This window comes from Entelurus aequoreus, linkage group LG16, assembly GCF_033978785.1.
Source record: "Entelurus aequoreus isolate RoL-2023_Sb linkage group LG16, RoL_Eaeq_v1.1, whole genome shotgun sequence".
Lineage (NCBI taxonomy): Eukaryota > Metazoa > Chordata > Actinopteri > Syngnathiformes > Syngnathidae > Entelurus > Entelurus aequoreus.
This window is the reverse complement of record NC_084746.1, coordinates 25,221,872-25,234,051: the sequence shown is the minus strand read 5'-3', so window position 1 is coordinate 25,234,051 and position 12,180 is coordinate 25,221,872. Positions and strand designations below refer to the sequence as shown.

The 12,180-nt window shown below is 41.9% G+C and overlaps 1 long non-coding RNA gene across 1 annotated transcript in view; it reads right to left on the bottom strand.

Moving 5' to 3' along the window:
- Window positions 1-9,393, bottom strand: part of LOC133630746 (uncharacterized) — a 31,665-nt gene extending 22,272 nt beyond the window's left edge. Inside the window, exon 1 of the long non-coding RNA XR_009821334.1 lies at window positions 9,211-9,393. This is a non-coding gene — a long non-coding RNA (uncharacterized LOC133630746). The remainder of the gene's footprint in view (window positions 1-9,210) is intronic.
- Window positions 9,394-12,180: the final 2,787 nt, after the last annotated feature.

The window sequence follows — 12,180 nt, the reverse complement described above, 5'->3', positions numbered from 1 at the left end:
TTTACTTTCCCTAAATATCTAAAAGTATTCATATTCTCTTCATGTCATATTATACTCCTTCCAGCGCTGTTGTTTTTAAGTTTCAGAGTTTTTTATCCAATCAGAATTTAGCTAGCTTATGTTGCCATGCTGTTCGAAATCTGCCAGAGGCCTTCAGAATCAACAATGCAGGCGTCTATATACTGTCAGTGAACGAACACAAAACATTTGACAGACCGTTGCGATAGCCAATCAGATCACAAGTTGTCAGTAAGGCCTTCTAGATGGCCTAAAGCAGATATATAGTGAGGTTATGAGCTAGGTAACATAAGAACTCAATTACCCAGCATGCCAAAGTAGTGAAGTGCATGCGCAGCAGCCCCGTTTAAGTTGTTTAATGTAGACATGCCGGCAGCTTGATGTTACCGATGAGCACGCTGTGGAGTAAACTTTAAGAAGTCAGCCAACACGCCTCGTATGCATCTTTTATGATTAGACAAGACAACACATGTATTTGCAAGGCCATTTTCAAGAAGGATATTTAAAGAGAAACTACATCTTGTGAGACCATCTCGGCCAACCCCGGAAGCTAGCTCAGCTGTCGATGAAATGTGAGTTCAGATATTTTATTTCTTTATTTTTTCACGTTTGATATGTTTTTTGCCATTTTAATTTTGACAGTACCACATAAGATATGTTTTAATTGTTATTGCGGGTTTATTGATTTTTAAATGCGCCAGAAAATAACCCGTTTTGTACAATGCCCAGTAGGGCGTAAATGTGTTTCTGTATAGTATTTATTGTGTGAATTAGTGAATTATATTTATATAGCGATTTTCTCTAGTGACTCAAAGCGCTTTACAGAGTGAAACCCAATATCTAAGTTACATTTAAACCAGTGTGGGTGACACTGGGAGCAGTGGGTAAAGTGTCTTGCCCAAGGACTCAACAGCAGTGACTAGGAGGGTGGAAGCAGGGATCAAACCTGGAACCCTCATGTTGCTGGCACGGCCACTCTACCAACCGAGCTCTACCGCCCCAGCAATGGTCATGTGGTGACATAAATTATGGTATTTTGAGAGGTAATCATTGAAGTCGGACGTTAATGAAGGCCTAGGTGGGAAACGCGTAGCCCGCCACTGTATGTATGTATATACATGCATACATACCGTATATATATATACATATATTAGGGGTGTAACAGTACGTGTATTTGTATTGAACCGTTTCGGTACGGGGTTTCGGTTCGGTTCGGGGTGTACCGAACGAGTAAAGCTAAAGTCTTAACAAGCTGCTCCACTCCGTTCTGCCTGTCTCTGTCAGTACACAGCACCCAGCATTGTACCACCCACACAGAGCGGTAACAGCCAATCAGCAGTGCGTATTCAGAGCGCATGGAGTCAGAGCGCCAGCGTCGTCATGAGCAAGTAGGTATTTAGCCGGTAAGCATAATGCAGCGGACTCTCCCCAAATTATAATAAACACTTCCCAGTAAAATCACTATGAGCCTGTTGATGTTCTACAAACTTAAATGGCAGCTCAGCTTGCTCGCAGTCCTGGCTTGAGGTGAAGGCTAATTAGCTTTTAGCGTAATGTTAGCTCATTTTGCGGTGTGTGTTTGTTACGGACAGCAAAGCCCTGTCTGTCTGTTATTTCACTTTACTTTTTTCTGTGTTGAAGCAGCAAAAAAGGACATTACGTTAAATGAAGCGTTTCTGTCTCTGATAGTTGATATAATATTGTAACTGCATCATTAAAGGCCTACTGAAACCCACTACTACCGACCACACAGTCTGATAGTTTATATATCAATGATGAAATGTTAACATTGCAACACATGCCAATACGGCCGGGTTAACTTATAAAGTGAAATTTTAAATTTCCCGCGAAACTTCCGGTTGAAAACGTCTATGTATGATGACGTATGCGTGTGACGTCGATGGTTGAAACGGAAGTATCCAATACAAAAAGCTCTGTTTTCATCCCAAAATTCCACAGTATTCTGGACATCTGTGTTGGTGAATCTTTTGCAATTTGTTTAATGAACAATGAAGACTGCAAAGAAGAAAGCTGTAGGTGGGATCGGTGCAGCAGCAACACAAACAGGAGGACTTTGAGGATAGCAGATGCGCTATCCGACGCTAGCCGCTGACCGCATCTATGATCGGGTGAAGTCCTTTGTCGCTCCGTCGATCGCTGGAACGCAGGTGAGCACGGGTGTTGATGAGCAGATGAGGGCTGGCTGGCATAGGTGGATAGCTAATGTTTTTAGCATAGCTCTGTGAGGTCCCATAGCTAAGTTAGCTTCAATGAGGTCGTTAGCAACAGCATTGTTAAGCTTCGCCAGGCTGGAAAGCATTAACCGTGTAGTTACAGGTCCATGGTTTAATAGTATTGTTGACCTTCTGTCTATCCTTCCAGTCAGGGGTTTATTTATTTTGTTTCTATCTGCAGTTACGCCCGATGCTATCACGTTAGCTCCGTAGCTAAAGTGCTTCGCCGATGTATTGTCGTGGAGATAAAAGTCACTGTGAATGTCCATTTCGCGTTCTCGACTCTCATTTTCAAGAGGATATAGTATCCGAGGTGGTTTAAAATACAAATCCGTGATCCACAATAGAAAAAGGAGAAAGTGTGGAATCCAATGAACCCTTTTACCTAAGTTACGGTCAGATCGAAAAAAGATACGTCCTGCACTGCACTCTCGTCCTTCACTCTCACGTTCCTCATCCACGAATCTTTCATCCTGGCTCAAATTAATGGGGTAATCGTCGCTTTCTCGGTCCGAATCGCTCTCGCTGCTGGTGTAAACAATGGGGAAATGTGAGAAGCCTTTCAACTTGCGACGTCACGCTACTTCCCGTACAGGCAAGGCTTTTTTTTTTATCAGCGACCAAAAGTTGCGAACTTTATCGTCAATGTTCTCTACTAAATCCTTTCAGCAAAAATATGCCAATATCGCAAAATAATCAAGTATGACACATAGAATGGATCTGCTATCCCCGTTTGAATAAAAAAAAACATCATTTCAGTAGGCCTTTAAGCCTACATGATGATTTTATGAATTTCTTTAATAAGAAAATTGAACTCATTAGAAAGGAGATTAAAGACAACTCATCCCAGCTACAACTGGGCTCTATTAACACAAATACGACTGTATATACGACGGACACTGCCCTCCAAAATAGTCTCTCTATTTTTGATGAAATAACATTAGAGGAATTATTACAGCGTGTAAGTGGGATAAAACAAACAACATGTTTACTTGACCCACTTCCTGGGAAACTTATCAAGGAACTGTTTGTATTATTAGGTCCATCAGTGTTAAATATTATAAACTTATCACTTTCCTCCGGCACTGTTCCCCTAGCATTCAAAAAAGCGGTTATTCGTCCTCTGCTCAAAAGACCTAACCTCGATCCTGACCTCATGGTAAACTACCGACCGGTCTCCCACCTTCCGTTTATTTCCAAAATTCTCGAAAAAACTGTTGCACAGCAGCTAAATGAACACTTAGTGACTAACAATCTCTGTGAACCTTTTCAATCCGGTTTCAGGGCAAATCACTCTACGGAGACAGCCCTCGCAAAAATGACTAATGATCTATTGCTAACGATGGATTCTGATGCGTCATCTATGTTGCTGCTTCTTGATCTTAGCGCCGCTTTCGATACCGTCGATCATAATATTTTATTAGAGCGTATCAAAACACGTATTGGTATGTCAGACTTAGCCTTGTCTTGGTTTAACTCTTATCTTACTGACAGGATGCAGTGCGTCTCCCATAACAATGTGACCTCGGACTATGTCAAGGTAACGTGTGGAGTTCCCCAGGGTTCGGTTCTTGGCCCTGCACTCTTTAGTATTTACATGCTGCCGCTGGGTGACATCATACGCAAGTACGGTGTTAGCTTTCACTGTTATGCTGATGACACTCAACTCTACATGCCCCTAAAGCTGACCAACACGCCGGACTGTAGTCAGCTGGAGGCGTGTCTTAATGAAATTAAACAATGGATGTCCGCTAACTTTTTGCAACTCAACGCTAAGAAAACGGAAATGCTGATTATCGGTCCTGCTAGACACCAACATCTATTTAATAATACCACCTTAACATTTGACAACCAAACAATTACACAAGGCGACTCGGTAAAGAATCTGGGTATTATCTTCGACCCAACTCTCTCGTTTGAGTCACACATTAAGAGTGTTACTAAAACGGCCTTCTTTCATCTCCGTAATATCGCTAAAATTCGTTCCATCTTGTCCACTAGCGACGCTGAGATCATTATTCATGCGTTCGTTACGTCTCGTCTCGATTACTGTAACGTATTATTTTCGGGTCTCCCTATGTCTAGCATTAAAAGATTACAGTTGGTACAAAATGCGGCTGCAAGGCTTTTGACAAAAACAAGAAAGTTTGATCATATTACGCCTATACTGGCTCACTTGCACTGGCTTCCTGTGCACTTAAGATGCGACTTTAAGGTTTTACTACTTACGTATAAAATATTACACGGTTTAGCTCCAGCCTATCTCGCCGATTGTATTGTACCATATGTCCCGACAAGAAATCTGCGTTCAAAGAACTCCGGCTTATTAGTGATTCCCAGAGCCAAAAAAAAGTCTGTGGGCTATAGAGCGTTTTCTATTCGGGCTCCAGTACTCTGGAATGCCCTCCCGGTAACAGTTAGAGATGCTACCTCAGTAGAAGCATTTAAGTCCCATCTTAAAACTCATTTGTATAATCTAGCCTTTAAATAGACCCCCCCTTTTTTAGACCAGTTGATCTGCCGTTTCTTTTCTTCTCTCCTCTTCTCCCCTGTCCCTTGCGAGGGGGAGTTGCATAGGTCCGGTGGCCATGGATGAAGTGCTGGCTGTCCAGAGCCGGGACCCCGGGTGGACCACTAGCCTGTGCATCGGTTGGGGACATCTCTGCGCTGCTGACCCGTCTCCGCTCGGGATGGTTTCCTGTTGGCCCCGCTGTGGACTGGACTCCCGCTGATGTGTTGGATCCACTGTGGACTGGACTTTCACAATGTTATGTCAGACCCACTCGACATCCGTTGCTTTCGGTCTCCCCTAGAGGGGGGGGGGTTACCCACATATGCGGTCCTCTCCAAGGTTTCTCATAGTCATTCACCGACGTCCCACTGGGGTGAGTTTTTCCTTGCCCGTATGTGGGCTCTGTACCGAGGATGTCGTTGTGGCTTGTACAGCCCTTTGAGACACTTGTGATTTAGGGCTATATAAATAAACATTGATTGATTGATTGATTGATACATGAACTCCATGGTGTTCAGGGATTAATAGTTTCTCCTATTGCTATTTTACAATTTTTCAGCTATAGTTTCATTAATCATTAGTAATGTAGCAGCCTAGTTTTGAATGGCAGGGTCCCTGCTATCACATGTTGATAAAAATAAAACATTTACATAATAAAAATCAACTACAGGCTTCCCAAATGCTGTAATAAATTAAGCATGATGAGTTGACTTGAAACTGTTTAATGTTGCACTTTTCATATGCAGAGGAAAAGTTTTGTCATTTTATTTAATCTGAGCAACAACTTGAGGCAGTTTAATGTTGATTAACGTGGGCAAAATTATTATAGTGTTCCCAATGTTAAAAGGATAAAGCCATTGTTTACAAATTTGGTAAATAAATAACCAAAACATTTATATTTTGTTGTTTTCTTACTCTACCGAAAATGAACCGAACCGTGACCTCTAAACCGAGGTACGTACCAAACCGAAATTTTTGTGTACCGTTACACCCATAATATATATATATATATACACACATACATATATATATATATATATATATATATATATATATAAATACACACACTTTAACGAGTTTTAACAGGTTTCGTTTTTTTTCTTAATACAATTATTATTAGAAATATTGTCTAAAATGTCTTAAATTCAAATTATGACTCAATGTTGTGTAATTTAAACTGCAGGGGTGCTTTACTCTATTTTGTTGAGCCACAATAAAATGTATAAATCATAAAAAACATTTGAAAATGTGATTTTTGTGGGGCACTACGATAATTAATTTAATAATCTATATTTTGTGTGATGTCACAAATGGCTCACTGTAAAAAAAAAAAAAAAAAAAAGATTGCAAAACTACGGAGCCCCTAAAGGGACATGGGAATTTTTTTTTTTTTAGACATGTATCTCGTGGCCACGAGAAAGTATCTCGTGGCCACGAGAAACTACGGAGCCCCTAAAGGGACATGGGAATTTTTTTTTTTTTAGACATGTATCTCGTGGCCACGAGAAAGTATCTCGTGGCCACGAGAAACTTTCTCGTGGCCACGAGAAACTTTCTCGAGGCCACGAGAAACTTTCTCGTGGCCTCGAGATACATGTCTAAAAAAAAAAAAAATCCCATGTCCCTTTAGGGGCTCCGTACAAAACAAGTGTTAGAGGCATCTAAAACTGTATGCAATCCGACACCAAAATGCATGAACCTCGTGATTTGACGTGAGTATCCAACATTGTAACATTCATAAGTCAAAAAAAGATAAACATCATCTTTAAGCTCGAAAACTGGAAAGCTAGAAATGTTGCTCTGATCAGGCTTCATCAGGCTTATTTACATTGCTGTCTAATTATATCAGATGCATATTCTCGACTAGACGGTGAACGTACCTTCTTGTGATGAAAAAGCAGGATGTGCCTTGAGGGGAAAAACACATTATATATACACAACCTTTCCTTTTATTGTGTTGCTGTATGTTGTGAAGCATCACTGTTGCACGTGCGCGTGCGCACACACACACACACACACACACACACACACACACACACACACACACAATGTCTATTTCCATTGGAGCTAATTCTCATTATGTGTTTTAATAAGGACACAAAGGAGCTGAAGGCAAACAATGAGCAACTACAGCTTTTACAGTGACTACAGTACTGACAAATGGAATCATGCCTTTCACAGTAATTGTCAAATATGAAAAACATTATTTGTCACAACAAAACATTTTCTAATAATTGTTTGGGGAATGTACTGCAAACTGAGCTTATTTCCGCTCCACTTCACCCTTTAATGTCTGCAGCCTCCATCATGTTATACAACGATATTATTCATATGGTCCCATTCGTCACGGTTTACCTGACACATGGAACGTGATGAATTGGGGAGGGGTGGGGGGTGCGGGGGGGGGGGGGGGGGGGGTTACTATCCACTTTAGCCACCAGATGTCAGTAAATTGTTGAATATCTTAAAATGTGTTTTAGACTTAGAATTCTTTTTATTGTCATTCAAATTTGAACTTTACAGTACAGATCAGAACGAAATGTTGTTGCATTAGCTCGTTGTAGTGCAGGATAAAAGAGCAATAATGTGCAGATATAAAAAAAATAGAATACTGTACAGATAAATATATTGCACTTTTGCATATGCATCTACGTTTACGGATGTATGTTTTATTGTCTTTATATTCCAGCGAGTTCATCCGTTTTGGGAGAGAATTGAGGGGATTATTTATGATGCGTTCAAGAGTCTTACGGCCTGAGGAGAGAAGCTGTTACAGAACCTGGAGGTTCTGCTACGGAGGCTGCGGAACCTCTTTCTAGAGTCCAGCAGTGAAAACAGTCCTTGGTGGGGGTGGGAGGAGTCACAACAGATTTTCTGAGCCCTGGTCAGGCAGCGGCTTTTTGCGATCTCCTGGGTAGGAGGAAGAGGAGTCCTGATGATCTTTTCTGCCGTCCTCACCACTCTCTGGAGAGACTTCCAGTCTGAGGCACTGCAGGCTCCAGTCCAGACAGAGATGCTGTTGGTCAGCAGGCTCTCTATAGTGCCTCTGTAGAATGTGCTGAGAATGGGGGGAGGGAGCTGTGCTCTTTTCATCAGACGCAAAAAGTGCATGCGCTGCTGAGCTCTTTTTACAAGAGCTCCGGTGTGTAGGGACCAGGTCATATTGTCAGTTATCTGCACCCCCAAGAACTTGGTACTGCTTACGATCTCCACTGCTGTGCCGTTGATAAAGAGTGGAGTGTGGCTGGACTGGTGCCTCCTGAAGTCGACGATGATCTCCTTGGTCTTGTCGACGTTCAGGACCAGGTTGTTGGTTCTGCACCAGTCAACCAGATGTTTCACCTCCTCCCTGTAGTCCATGTTTTGTGGCAATTCCAGGTTCAACCACAGCGTCAGTTGCTATGTAAAGTGGTGCATTCCATAATTTTCAGCAGACTGCATTGCAAAATGATTAACCCCGCTCCCTAACTCTCACACAAGGTCCACCCAAGAAGGGGGCCATATGAATCCCTTCCTACCACATATTATTCTAACAGAAGTTGCTAACAAAACATCAATTATTAGCGGTTAGCTCACCATATTTAATGTCTTGATCACAATCAAAGTGTTATTGTAAATACTACACTATATTTGATGCGTCAATGTAGAAATGGCGACAGACAACATTTACACAGGTTGGTTTTAAGAAAGCTAAGTGCTTTCTATAAAACGTTGCAGGGGTTCCCAGACTTTACAACAAACAGAATTATTAAGCACATTTTACCATTAGCTTTTACATAGAAATGGACATAACTTTGTTTTCCCAACTATTGAAAGGAAGAAAGTGAGTGTGAATGGCAGTGCTGATAAAAAGAAGTGGATGATATTTATTGAGTTGAACGGAATAAATAAATAAAAATACAAAAGACAGAGCGTGCAGTTAAATTGGAGAAGCAATTCGAGCGTATGGCTGTCAGTCTGCGCCGTACCGAAGCCGAATGAACCTAACACCAGTCAAGAATGTTGAAATTATATTTGATGGGCGGACATTAATCCATAAAAATATGGAGAAGCTGCTGATGGTGTGTTTGACGGCGAAGCAGCAGGAAGGAGATACTGTAAAAGTCCACTCTCCAAGTACTGTATTATATTACATTACTTCATAAAACTACTGTATCTGTTAGTAATACATTCAATTGCAGTATGTTGTGTCTTATTTAAAAAGTTATTTTTAATTATTAAAAGGTATGTTATGTGTTAAAATTGTGATGTTTTTTGTTATTTTTTTAGGGTTGGGGACAAGCGCCAATTATATTAATTTCAAATGTTTTGAGTTAAGACCTCTGTCACAGAACCAATTAAGATCGTAATTGATGAACTACCGTATTTGATCAACAAAGTGGCAAATATACAAAAGCATTTATCTCCACATTTTGGGAGTTTTTAACAACCAAAATGTTACGGTACCGTGGCATTGAGATGCCGGAGGTCGTCTTTCCAAGATGCAGAGGAACGTCAGGAAGCGGCTTGCAGGTGAGAAGAATGATTTATTCTCAACTGCAGACAAAAATATGCTGCACTGAAAACAAGAATTGTTAGCCAAAAGGATGCTACTCAAAACACGGACTAGGAGCGTGAACGAGAACGTAACTTTGTTGCATGGGAGCAAACAAAACCACCAAGCCAAGTGAGGCCAGAGGATGGATTAAATAGCGCTCTGATTAGTGCCCGGGAACAGGTGAGCGTCCCAAACACTAATCAGAGACAGGTGAGAGTAATCTGCCGTCATGGCAACTAAAGCAACAAAACAGGGGTGCTGAAACAGAACTGAAACCACGAGTGAATCACAAACGCAAACAAACTATACATCCATCCATACATTTTCTACCGCTTGTCCCTTTTGGGGTTGCGGGGGTGCTGGAGCCTATCTCAGCTGCATTCGGGCGGAAGGCGGGGTGCACCCTGGATAAGTCGCCACCTCATCACAGGGCCAACAAACAGCATCAAAAAACGACTTTTGTTGTCGTTTTTTGAGGGACAACAAAATGAAGTCAAACAAAATCAAAAGTCATAACGTTTGGAGTTTCACCAAGATTTTTGGGGAAACATATTCTTTTAAACAGCCTTTAGGCAAGAGTTTAGCACATTTTGCAAGACTTTTAATCTCAGAGACCATCTTTTTTTTTTTTTTTTTTTTTTTTTTTTTTAGAGACCATCTAACAAGAGGAGGCGATAACACAATCTAGACAAATAGATGAATAAACACATGTTAATACAAATACTGTGTGTGTCTATGCACAATGCCGTCCTTGTACTAAATCAGACCTGGGCATTCTGCGGGCCGCATCCGGCCCTTTGTACGTCCCTGTCCGGCCCGCGTGAGGCCAATCATAAATTACAAAATACATTTTAAAAAGTATCTATTTCGAGTGTGCAATACAACGGTGCTGCTTTTGTTTTCAAAAACGTTATTTGTATGACTTCCGTGTGGACGTATGCTCGTGCGCGCAGCGGCAATCACAAATTACAAAATAAATTTAAAAAACATCTATGTCGTGCGTGCAATACAACTGTGCTGCTTTTATTTTGAAAAGTGTTATTTATGGGCGTATGTCCTGTTAGTGAAGGCGCACAGCGACAAGTGATGCCCGGTCCGCCCGGTTATCCCCGAGACGCTAAAAAAAGAAAAGGTGATGACGAATGGCGTGTTTTCAACAAGACATGGACTGCCAAGTAAAGGTAAAGCCGTGTGCTTAATTTGTAGTACACATCAATCAATCAATCAATCAATGTTTATTTATATAGCCCTAAATCACAAGTGTCTCAAAGGGCTGTACAAGCCACAACGACATCCTCGGTACAGAGCCCACATACGGGCAAGGAAAACTCACCCCAGTGGGACGTCAATGTGAATGACTATGAGAAACCTTGGAGAGGACCGCATATGTGGGTAACCCCCCCCCTCTAGGGGAGACCGAAAGCAATGGATGTCGAGTGGGTCTGACATAATATTGTGAAAGTCCAACACATCAGCGAAAGTCCAGTCTATGGTGGGGCCAGCAGGAACCATCCCGAGCGGAGACGGGTCAGCAGCGTAGAGATGTCCCCATCCGATGAACAGGCTAGCGGTCCACCCCGGAGCAGAGTAGAAAAGAAAAGAAAAGAAACGGCAGATCAACTGGTCTAAAAAGGGAGTCTATTTAAAGGCTAGAGTATACAAATGAGTTTTAAGATGAGACTTAAATGCTTCTACTGAGGTAGCATCTGTAACTTTTACCGGGAGGGCATTCCATAATATTGGAGCCCGAATAGAAAACGCTCTATAGCCCGCAGACTTTTTTTGGGCTCTGGGAATCACTAATAAGCCGGAGTTCTTTGAACGCAGATTTCTTGCCGGGACATATGGTACAATACAATCGGCAAGATAGGCAGGAGCTTGACCGTGTAGTATTTTATACGTAAGTAGTAACACCTTAAAGTCGCATCTTAGGTGCACAGGAAGCCAGTGCAAGTGAGCCAGTATAGGCGTAATATGATCAAACTTTCTTGTTTTTGTCAAAAGTCTAGCAGCCGCATTTTGTACCAACTGTAATCTTTTAATGCTAGACATAGGGAGGCCCGAAAATAAAACGTTACAGTAATCGAGACGAGATGTAACAAACGCATGGATAATGATCTCAGCATCGCTTGTGGACAAAATGGAACGGATTTTAGCGATATTACGGAGATGAAAGAAGGCCGTTTTAGTAACACTCTTAATGTGTGACTCAAACGAGAGAGTTGGGTCGAAGATAATACCCAGATTCTTTACCGAGTCGCCTTGTTTAATTGTTTGGTTGTCAAATGTTAAGGTGGTATTATTAAATAGATGTCGGTGTTGAGCAGGACCGATAATCAGCATTTCCGTTTTCTTAGCGTTGAGTTGCAAAAAGTTAGCGGACATCCATTGTTTAATTTCATTAAGACACGCCTCCAGCTGACTACAATCCGGCGTGTTGGTCAGCTTTAGGGGCATGTAGAGTTGGGTGTCATCAGCATAACAGTGAAAGCTAACACCGTATTTGCGTATGATGTCACCTAGCGGCATCATGTAAATACTAAAGAGTGCAGGGCCAAGAACCGAACCCTGGGGAACTCCGCACGTTACCTTGGCATGGGGGGATTCCGCCCTCAATGAAGACTCCCAGGTTTGATGGCAAGGCGAACTGGGAGGCATTTCATCCCACTTCTGACATCAATTGTAGCGTTCAGAAGAAGTGCACACCAAGTCTGACGCTCTTTTTAAACTTTTATTGAGCAACCTATACTAACACAGCTCAACGTATCTCGTTCTTTCCACACGCACGTCTATCCTCACTCCTCATTTACGCAACAGCAACGCTTCGTCCTTCTTCGCCAATCACCTTACAGGCGTGCTACGTTCACAACAAAGAGGCG